Raw genomic sequence first — 10,444 nt, forward strand, 5'->3', positions numbered from 1 at the left:
TAGGTAAAGGTGAAGGGGACCAGCGGCGGCTCCCGGGCTTGACAGATCCCAATGCACTAAATAGAAGTTAAAGAATTGAAGGGGGGGGTGCACATAAATGAGAACAAACAGCTTGCAGAATTGGGGGAACCTATATATGTGAGAACCGGAGCGTGTTTGGAGGCGTGGTCCTGCTCCTGAAATTCAGATACTTCACAAGTCTCTCCAAAAAGTCAGTTTCATGCAGGCGCCAGCTTTCAGATAACTCAGTGATAAGACCACAGACGCAGGCAGAGCAACAATGACTCACTGCATCGAGAGGGGTTTTTCTACAATCATCTTTGGAAAGCCTCGGCCTCTTTATCAGGAGGAAAAGGTTTGAATTTTGACTTGCAAATGAACAAATATAGCACTTCAACACACGCACAGGCTTTTTCTGTAACTCTTCTTCCTCCCATGCCCTTCCTCCACGTGTCATCACACCTTTCTGACATAAACCTGGGCCAAAGGACATCACAGTCACTGTACGCCTACCACACCAACAGTACTATGCAGAGCTGTTATATTTCTGTGCTACAAATACTGTGAATAACTCCTGTGTGCACTGAGATGCGAGCTGTAAATGAAAGGTTAGTATTCTCCTAGAAGGTGTGAATTAAAAAGTCTGTTTTCTTAAGTGAAAATGATCAATACAACAATGAAAACAAGATTAATTATGAGTTTAAGTGTATTCAAAGTGCAGACAGATGATCTGTTTCACTCTTCTTGCTTGGTGTTCGCTCTCTCTGCTGTACAGTATCACGCTCTCTGTGTGCGGAGGAAACCTGGTCTTGTTAGGAGAGACGGCATCCATCCCACTTTGGATGGAGCAGCTCTCATTTCTAGAAATATGGACAAATTTATTAAACCCCCCAAAATATGGCTATCCAGAGTTGGGATTTCAAAAACTCTTTGGTTCTGAAAAAAAGAAGTTCAATATCAGTACAAAATAATGAATAATAATTCAACAACTTAAAAAGATTCCCCTTTGTCGGGAGCAGAAGCTGGGCTCTCCAAATCATGGAGAAACAACGTCCCACTTCTTTATTTTTAGTTCACAAACTCTTCTTATAACGACCAACTACTGAAATTTTGGAGATGTTAGCCCTTTATACATTAAAGTTATAATGGGATACATATAATATGAGGCTGAGCCTGCCACAATTTGTTCTCCCTGTCTAAATCACGGACAAACAGTATGCCACAGTCTTGATTTTTAGTTCACAAACACTTCTTATAATGACTAATTATTCCTGAAACTTTGGAGGTTTTAGCTCTTTATACAGTAAAGTTACAGGAGGATAAAAATAATTATCAGGCAAAATAATATCATCCGATTTTACGTGAGAACAATGAATATATAATTTCTGTTGTAAACCTCAAACTGAATAGTAATGTAACGACACTCACTTGTCACTTTTTCACAAAACTAAAACATCTCTACTTTCATGTCTAATTGTCTATAATGGAGGTGGAGTAAACTGGATCCGCACTCTGTGCCTAGCGGGTGCTCGCGGTGCGGGTGGAATGGGTTTTGTCGGGGATGCCTACCTTGGCAAAACACCTGGTCTGGCAGCATGTAGCGAGGCTCCAAAGGTTTTCAGTGTGAAGGAACTCCAGCTCACTGACAGGTCTCGCATACGACAGCCGCTTTATCACATGATGCATACTGCTCTGACGTGCTAAGGTCACTACCTGGGTTGCCATGTTGTTTTGTGAGGTGCTTTTGTGATATTTAATGGATCAGATTACATTTTCTTCCCTCCCCGATATCTGATCCAGTAATTTAGTTCAGGATTGGACCAATACCGATACTGTATATCGGATTGGTCCATCCCTACATCCAACCAGCCTCACAACCGTGAGATTTAGACTGTAACCACACCAGCCCAGGACCTCCACATCCAGCATGTTCACCTCCCAGATCATCTGAGACCAGCCACCTGGACAGCTGCAGTAACAATCGGTTTGCCTAACCAAAGAATTTCTGCACAAACTGTCAGAAACAGTTGTACTCATCGGGGTATGGACCTGCAGTTTGTCGTCACATTCAATGGCGTCTTGAGAGGCGTTCTGTTGGAGAGGCATTTCTTTCACGGATGAGTCCCGGTTTTCACTGTTCAGGGCAGATAGCAGACGACGTATGTGGCATCGTGTTGATGAGCACTGTGGATCGAGTGACTCGTGGTGGCGGTGGGGTTATGGTATGGGCAGGTGTATGTTATGGACAACGAACACAGGTGCATTTTAATGCTGGCATTTTGAATGCACAGAAATACCGTGACGAGATCCTGAGGCCCATTGTTGTGCCAATCATCCATGACAATCACCTCATGTTGCAGCATGATAATGCGTGGCCCCATACTGCAAGGATCAATGGTACTCTTAGTACCATCGATGTTAAGTTAGACTCTTTTTCTCCAATTGATCTTTCTGAGTTAACTTCAATAATTACTTCCTCCAAACCATCAACGTGTCTTTTAGACCCCATTCCTACAAAACTGCTCAAAGAAGTCCTGCCATGAATTAATTCTTCGATCTTAAATATGATCAACCTATCTCTAATAATCAGCTATGTACCACAGGCCTTCAAGCTGGCTGTAGTTAAACCTTTACTCAAAAAGCATCTCTAGACCCAGCAGTCTTAGCTAATTATAGGCCAATCTCCAACCTTCCTTTATATCAAACATCCTTGAAAGAGTAGTTGTCAAACAGCTAACAGATCATCTGCAGAGGTTTATTTGAAGAGTTTCAGTCAGGTTTCAGAGCTCAGCACAGAAACAGCTTTAGTGAAGGTTACAAATGATCTTCTTATGGCCTCTGACAGTGGACTCATCTCTGTGCTTGTCCTGCTAGACCTCAGTGCAGCGTTCGATACTGTCGACCATAATATCCTATTAGAGCGATTAGAACATGCTGTAGGTATTACAGGTACTGTGCTGCAGTGGTTTGCATCATATCTATCTCATAGACTCCAGTTTGTGCAACATCTCTAAAGTTAGAAATATCCTGTCTCAGAGCGTCACGGTCCTGAGTCGGACCGACCCAGCGTCTTGAGTTGCTTATGTCTTGGTTTATTTTTGAATGATGGATTGTTCTTTATGTTTCTCTGGTGCTTTGTTGGTTTTTATTATGAGTCGGTGTTTCAGTTATGCTGGTATGTTTCTGCATTATGATTAAGGTTCGGGTTGTATTTGGTTATTATTGCCGGTTCAGCATCTTGTCTGTCTCACTCTGTCAAGTCCGTATCCTGGTAAAGTGTGTCTTGTTTCCTGTTTTACTCTGAAGGTTCATGTTCCTGTCTTCCATGTCAGTGTTTCTAGCTTTGTTCCCCCGTCTCATTAGGTCTTATTCCTCCCAGCTGTGTTCCCCTTCTGTCTCTAATTCCTTAATAACTTCCTCAGTGTATTTAAGCCCAGTGTTTCTTCGTGTCAGTGTTGTGTCGCATTCTCACGTTAGCTGTGTGGTCCATCTGCCTGCCTGTTTATTTTTGTATCCTCAGTTCAGTTTAGTTTCTGCTCCGTTTCTCCAGCAATAAAGCTGTGTATTCTGAGTTCACGTCTGCCTCCGAGTCCTGCATTTTGGGTCCTATCTCCCTGCCTGCCCGCACACAGTCATGACAGAACGACGCGACCATAGCCTGGACCCAGCGGGCTCGTCCCAGGACTGTGATCTCTCCCGCATTCAATGTTTGGTTAAGCAGATTTCCCACACAACAGACGCTAAGGTGATGGCGGTTGGGATTAACGCTATCAAAGCGATCCTGGAGGGGAATTCTCATCTGCGTCAGCTTGGAGAATATATGGGCCTGATGGACCAGTTGCATGAAGCTCATGAGGTGTTACAAGCTCGGGAGCTTGCAGCAGCGGCGGCCGCAACATAAGGAGCTCGCCGCGAAATCGTCTGCTGCACAGCAGCAATCGCCACGGGGGAGAGCAAAGGGCTTGATTCACCTGCCTCCTGCTTGGCGGCGATGTGGTCGGAGGACAAGGACTTCTTTTCTCCATCGTCACCAGTTTCTCCTGTCACCAGGAGGAAGTGGCGCCACCTGACAGTCACTCGTCAGAACAGCAGGCAATGGTGAGTGATGTGGGCTGCACCCCTATTGCTTCACCTGCGAATTGTAATGGCGACTGTTTTCCTCTCATGGCTGAGAGTAGTGAGGTGAAGAGGGTTCGTTCTATGGACGTGCACCCCGGCCCTGAAGAAAGAAAAGACTCTCTGACTGATTATGATGATGTTTTTCCGCTAAAGAGTCAGAACGTATGGACGAACCTCTGATTGTGCACCCTCTGTTGGAGCCTGCTAAGAACTGTTGAGTCGATACAGAATTAACCTCGGACAGTTTGAATTCAGTTTTGAGGTGCACTGCTGAATCTGTTAATAATGCTGTGGGTTTGCAATCTAAGAATAGAGAGGGAGACTTAACGGGCTGTTTTTGCCCTGCTCTCTTTGAGCAGAGAAGCCTAAGCAGGACTGTTTCTTCTGAACTCGTTCTGCTAGTTAAACCCAGCCCTAGAGGCTCAGGGAGCCTATACCACCCCCTGCATCACGTTCACTACTCTCCAACCGTCAGCTCATTCAGCTGCCCAGTTAGCTACTCCGTTACCTATAGCTCAATCATCTGCTCCATTACCAGTTTCATTCTCGCCACAACCGTCACTTCAGCCTTTTGTAACCCAGTCGCCTGCTGAGCAGTCCTCTTTTCTCACTCGTGTGAAACAGACGCACCCAATAAGACTGTTTTTGTTTCTCAAAAGCTGACCCGATTAGAGACAGTTACTCTCTCCAGGGCCTCCCCAGAGTCTGCGTTTCAACCCGCAGTCGACTCTGGACCCCTGGAGGCTAAGAAGTCAGCTGAGGACTGCACCCAACTGTTGCTGTCTGAGCCAAACCTAGGTGTTACTCTGCTCCAGTCAGCATCAACCAACCAGCATCAATCCAGCACCTGCTGGTTCTGCCCTGTGTGTTCCAGGGGCCCCTGTGCCCACTGGCCCTGTGACTGGCCCTGCTGGAGGGTCCGAGGAGCCCGTCCAGCCATTACCATCACCTGCAGCGCCACCACCTGCGGCTTCCACATTGTTGCCTTCCGTGTCTTCACCCACGCCTGCAGCCACAGCTTCACCATCCGCTTCAGCTTCGCCTGCAGCCGCAGCTTCACCTGGTCCTGCCTCTGCGTCATCACCCTCATCATCCACGCCTGGTCCAGCCTCTGCTTCAGCTTCTGCCTCGCCTGGTGCTGTGGGGGCCGCGCCGTCTTCAGGTCCCCAACTGCCACCTCAGCGTCGGCGGCCACTTTCTGGGCCTCTTGCCGGACGTCATCGCCGTCGTAGGCGGCCTCCGAATCAGCACTGTCGTCTCCTTTACCTGCGTCGCTGCTGTTGCCGTCCGCACGGTCGGCCCCCTGAACTTTCTCGTGACCTGCTCTGTCGCCGCCACTGCCTTCCGCGTGGCTGACCTCCTGATGTGTTTTGTCTGCGTAGCCGCCGCTGCTATCGGCCGGCCCCCTGAACTGTTTTTGGCCCCGTGCTGTCTACCTTCGGGTCGACCCCCCGAACTTTTTCGTGGACTCATGGTTTGGCCCAATCTAGTTTAGTTTTGTATATCTGGACTTGTGCTCCTGGTGTTTTGTTTTGTTTCTAATCGATTTAATTCAGCTTCAGTCTATTTGTTTCAATAGCACTAAAGCACAATAGCAGCTGCCTTGCAGTGCTCTCTGTACACAGGATAAAGTAAAAACAACTGCGATGACCTGAATGATAAGATCAGCGAACTCTGCAGCTCTATGAAAACACCCCAGCACCATCCTTCTGTCGGGTTTTCACCTATCATGTTTGGCTTATTTATAAAACTGATTGCTCGCAGGTATGAATGTGAGTGTGAACGGTTGTCTGTGGTAGATTGGCGACCTGTGGTAGCTCCACCCCCCTGTGACCCTGATAAGGATAAGCAGGAGAGGATGGACAAAGCTTTTAATTATATCAGGGCAGCTGTGGCTACAACTGTAGCTGCCTCCACCAGTGTGTGAATGTGAGAGTGTGTAAATAGTAGCATTGTAAAGCGCTTTATAAATGCAATCCATTATTATTATCTCATTATGATTAACAGAAGAAAAGGGCGGGAAATAACGCACACTGACCTTGTCTGTAGAAATGACATACATGACAGCTGTGGTGCTTCACAAGGTTAGAAGTCATGACTAAAGCCAGACTAGTCTGAGGACACAGCAGAGAGGAGATTCAACTAACCTGCTGGTTAAGAACTCATTCACCAAACTGCAGTTTTCTCATGGTGCAGTAACATCTTTGATCTAAAACAGTTGTGGCACTTCACCTGCCATCACCAGTAGGCAGCAGGGGAAGTGTCTTGCTCAAGGACACAACCAAGACAGACAGAGCTGCAACCTTCCGGTTACGAGATGAGCTTCCCAGTATTATCTTACTTATTTTTCATTTCTTTGTATTTTTGGTATTTTCCTTCTGATATCTGTACCTGAGCTGACGTAACACAAACATTTTCCCGTCGTGGGATCAATAAAGTCTTAACAGCTGACTGTGGAATATTTAGTAGTAGTAGTCTCCTATCACAGTAACACGCTGGAGTTCACTGAGCTCCTGAGAGCGATGCACAGATGTTTGTGGAAGCAGTCTGCAGGTGCTGGTTTTATACACCTGTGGACGTGGAAGAGACTGGAAGACCTGAACTCAGTGATTTGAATACTGTTGTTGTCATCTGGCTGTTGTTGTCATCTCAGAGGTGTTAAAGAAGTGGATTTATAGGTGAAATGATGTGAGGGGAGTTTGGTGGGACTTTTCTCACTAAAGGGAAGTAACAGTGTTTCATTTCCTCTTCTGGTAACCTCAACCACATGACTGACAGACACTGAAAGCTGCAGCATTAGACAGCATAATGGGGAAGTTTGGCTCTTTCCATATTGTAAATCCCCAAATGAACAGAGCTCAAAAGGACAAAGATGCTGGAAGCACAGATGCATCATAATGTCTGAGAGTTCAGGAACTTAACAGTGAAAATCTTCAAACTTTCTCCAGTTTGTCCGACCTCAACACCCATGTTTGGACCACAGTTACATCAGACAGCGCTCAAAGGCATCTCAAATGCTTGCTATGATATTTTTATTGACCACTTTCACAGCAGTAATGAAAAAAGAAGTTTAAAACAATGAGCTTGCAGCTTTTACTTTGCTTCATCTCTGAAACCTTTCTCTGCTTTTTGGACACATTCAGGATCATCATCATCACTTTGGTCGTGCGGGGAAGAGTCACCTTTCAGACCTTTCACAGTGAGCAGAGCGTCACTCCACCTTCTGCCTCTGTTCACCCCCTCGTGCGTGGAGGTGAACGCCAACAACCTTACCAACTATGCGCTAACGGGCACAGAACCGCCTGGTGAGACACGACAGGCAGAATATTACAGCTGACATGTACGACAGCGGTGCCCAGCAAAGGGAACGAAGCCTCTGTCAGCGTGTCAGTGATGGGGGGTAAAAACGGCTGACGGTCTACATAATCACGCTTCAGTTCAACTCAGAAAACTTTGTGACTTGCTGGCCTGAAGTTTCCGATATCTGCTGCTGATCAATCATCTGAAGCTCCAAAAATGGTATTGGTGACATTTAGGAGACAAGCAGGAAAACAGCTGTACAAACAGCTGCCTGATGCTTTTTATTATCCCAGGATTCAGTTTTTTAATTTCACTGCAGACTCTTCGATGTGTTTTTTTTTGTTTTTGCTTTTTGCTCATGTCGTCTTCTTTTGTTTGCGTGATGTGGACGCAGCATAAAGTTTAGCTCCTGTAGAACAAACTCAGCGTCACCGCAGGAGGCGATGTAGTCGTGACTTTTACTGGCTCGTCGTCGTCAGCACCAGTTTTCCAGGATTCACTCAGACCAGCTGGGAGGACACACATGGGTGTGATTCCAGGAGCCTTTCTTAGATCTAAAGTCAGAGTGTGACAGACGCCGCACTGACGTGACATCATCCCGGGGATTTAGGACGCTGCAGGTTTTTGATCTGGTCTGTCTCTGTGTTGAGCACGCTAAAGCAGGTGCAAACAGGAAGTCAGCAAACTGCATGTGTCTGAGTATTATAGTCACACAGTGGGTTTCCTGCTGTTGTGCAGCCAGCAGTACGCTCTGACCGATGAGGACTAAATAAGGACTGATGTGCAACGATCGAGCTGAGCTTCATCGTTCTGTTAAAACTGGGTCAGGTTCCCTGAGCTGCACTCTCCGCCAGGCATCAGCAACCAGTAACAAACAGGAAGTCTCAGAGCGTTAATGTGCAGCACGGGCACACCTGTCACGGTTCTGGGTCCGTTGGACCCAGTATTTTGAGTTCATTATGTTTTGGTACTTTTGCATCATGGATTTTCCTTTATGTTTCTCTGGTACTTGGTGTTTCAGTTATCTTGGTGTTTTTCTATATTATGATCTGATACTGTTGTGATTATGATTATCATTTAGTAACCTTTGGTCAGTGTCAAGTCTGTCTCTGTCTTGTCTGTGTCTTAGTAAAGTGTTTTGTTTCCTGTTTTACTTTGAAGGTTCTTGTTCCTGTCTGATGTCAGTATTCCGGCTTCGCTCTCCATGTCTCGTTAGGTCTTATTTCTCCCAGCTGTGTCCCCCTTCTGTCTCTAATTCCTTGATGACTCCCTCAGTGTATTTAAACCCAGTGTGTCTTTATGTCAGTGTCGCGTAGTTAACGTCTGTTCACCCTCAGACCGTGCCTGTGTGTTCCAGCTTGTGTTTTCATGTTTGGTTAATGTTTTGTTTTCTGGCGAGCAATAAAGCTGTGGTTTTGATTCTCAAATCTATGTTCGAGTCCAGCGTTTGGATCCTCCTCTCCGCCTGCCCGCACACAGAGCCTTGACAACACCGACCTTCGGCCACTTCTGACTTTAGTGATTGAATTGATTGCAGAGCGAGATCCATACGTACACGCCTCAGGCATGCAGCTTACCTCACCCAGCTCGTGCAGGCTGAGGTAAGCTGGGGATCTTTCTGGCTGGTTGCCACGGTGAATCATAATATCAGTGATTTATTGATGCTGGCTTTTTGGAGTCATCACATAGGGAGTTAATTCAGGGTAAACACACGCTGTGTTTACACACTGAAAACTCTGCTGATAAACTTTTCAAGTGCCAGAAAACCTTCCATGCTCACGTGCAGCTGTGCAGCTGTTTTATTTCTGAACTCCTCTCCCTCTCTCACCAACTCGTGGCTCGTGGGCCAGATCAGCCCTTTGAAAACGTTCACGTGGTCCACGTATCTGTGACACTCACGGCGACTCAGAACAGGCTGCAGGCGTCGACGCTGACCGGCACAAGCACTCCGATCCTGATGGCAGACCTGATTTCACAAAGCTGAGTCCGTGACTGATTCTGCTGGGAACTACAGCCCCCTGCTTGCATGTGCAGCCAGCCTCATCCTCTGCTTTGGGTTGTGATGTTCATGCCGGTGAAACAGACTCTGTAAGAGGTTTTTCTAACATACTGAAGACGTTGCTCAGCTGCTGTGTTCTGCTGCTCTCTCAGGTTTGGGGCCGCCTTGTTGTTGCTGAACAGACTCTGTGAATATGAGAGTAAATCACATATTCTGGTTCTCAGTCAAACCTCAGGTTCAGGCCTGCGTGAGCACAGCTACTGAGAGTTCACCGATGATCAGTATCAGCACTGCAGACGGCGCACAAAGCAAACCTGCCGTCTCTAATCAGCATCTCTACACTTCCCATTTAACCTCCCTGCAGCGTTGGCTCCTCCGGCTGTGTCACAGCGAATCATGTGATCCACTTTCATTCAGTGCTGCGCATTAAACCTTCCCCACTGAGTCAGCGCTCTCTCATCAGAGCTACATGCTGCTTTGACACTCACCTGCATGCGCTAAACACCTGCACAGCAGCCCTGCTCGGTTATCCCGAGCGCACGGCGCCATCTAGCGACTTCATTGAGAGGTGCGCTGGCAAAGCAAAACAATAACTAAGTTAATATTTAACTAATTATTTAATTAATCTAAAGACAAAAATAATTCTCATTTTATTACTTTGAAAAGTGTTAAATTTTGTTCTCAGTTTACTTATATTTTGGGGTTATTTACAAGTTTTATTTGTAGGTTAATAATTGCTTAACTTTAGTTTTGCTGTTTTTCTTTGAAAGTCACTCAGGACGAGTATAGGACCAGCATGCACCGGGTGGGCCTGTGGTTCTGTACCAGAGCAGGAGAAGCAGCAGGAAACAACGAACACTGATCTTTTGTTTGTTGGATAAATAAACCTTAAACGCAACTTTTACCTTTTGTTTCTCAGCACAGCGCAGCAGCGCCTTGATTTTAAATGGTTGGATGTTTGGTGGGACAAACAATGGAAAATAGTTTTTAGCCATGTGTTGCAGACACGAGGGTTACATCCACCCA

This window comes from Haplochromis burtoni, unplaced genomic scaffold (assembly GCF_018398535.1).
Source record: "Haplochromis burtoni strain Fernald_Lab_line unplaced genomic scaffold, NCSU_Asbu1 Contig_123, whole genome shotgun sequence".
In the NCBI taxonomy this organism is placed as follows: Eukaryota; Metazoa; Chordata; class Actinopteri; order Cichliformes; family Cichlidae; genus Haplochromis; species Haplochromis burtoni.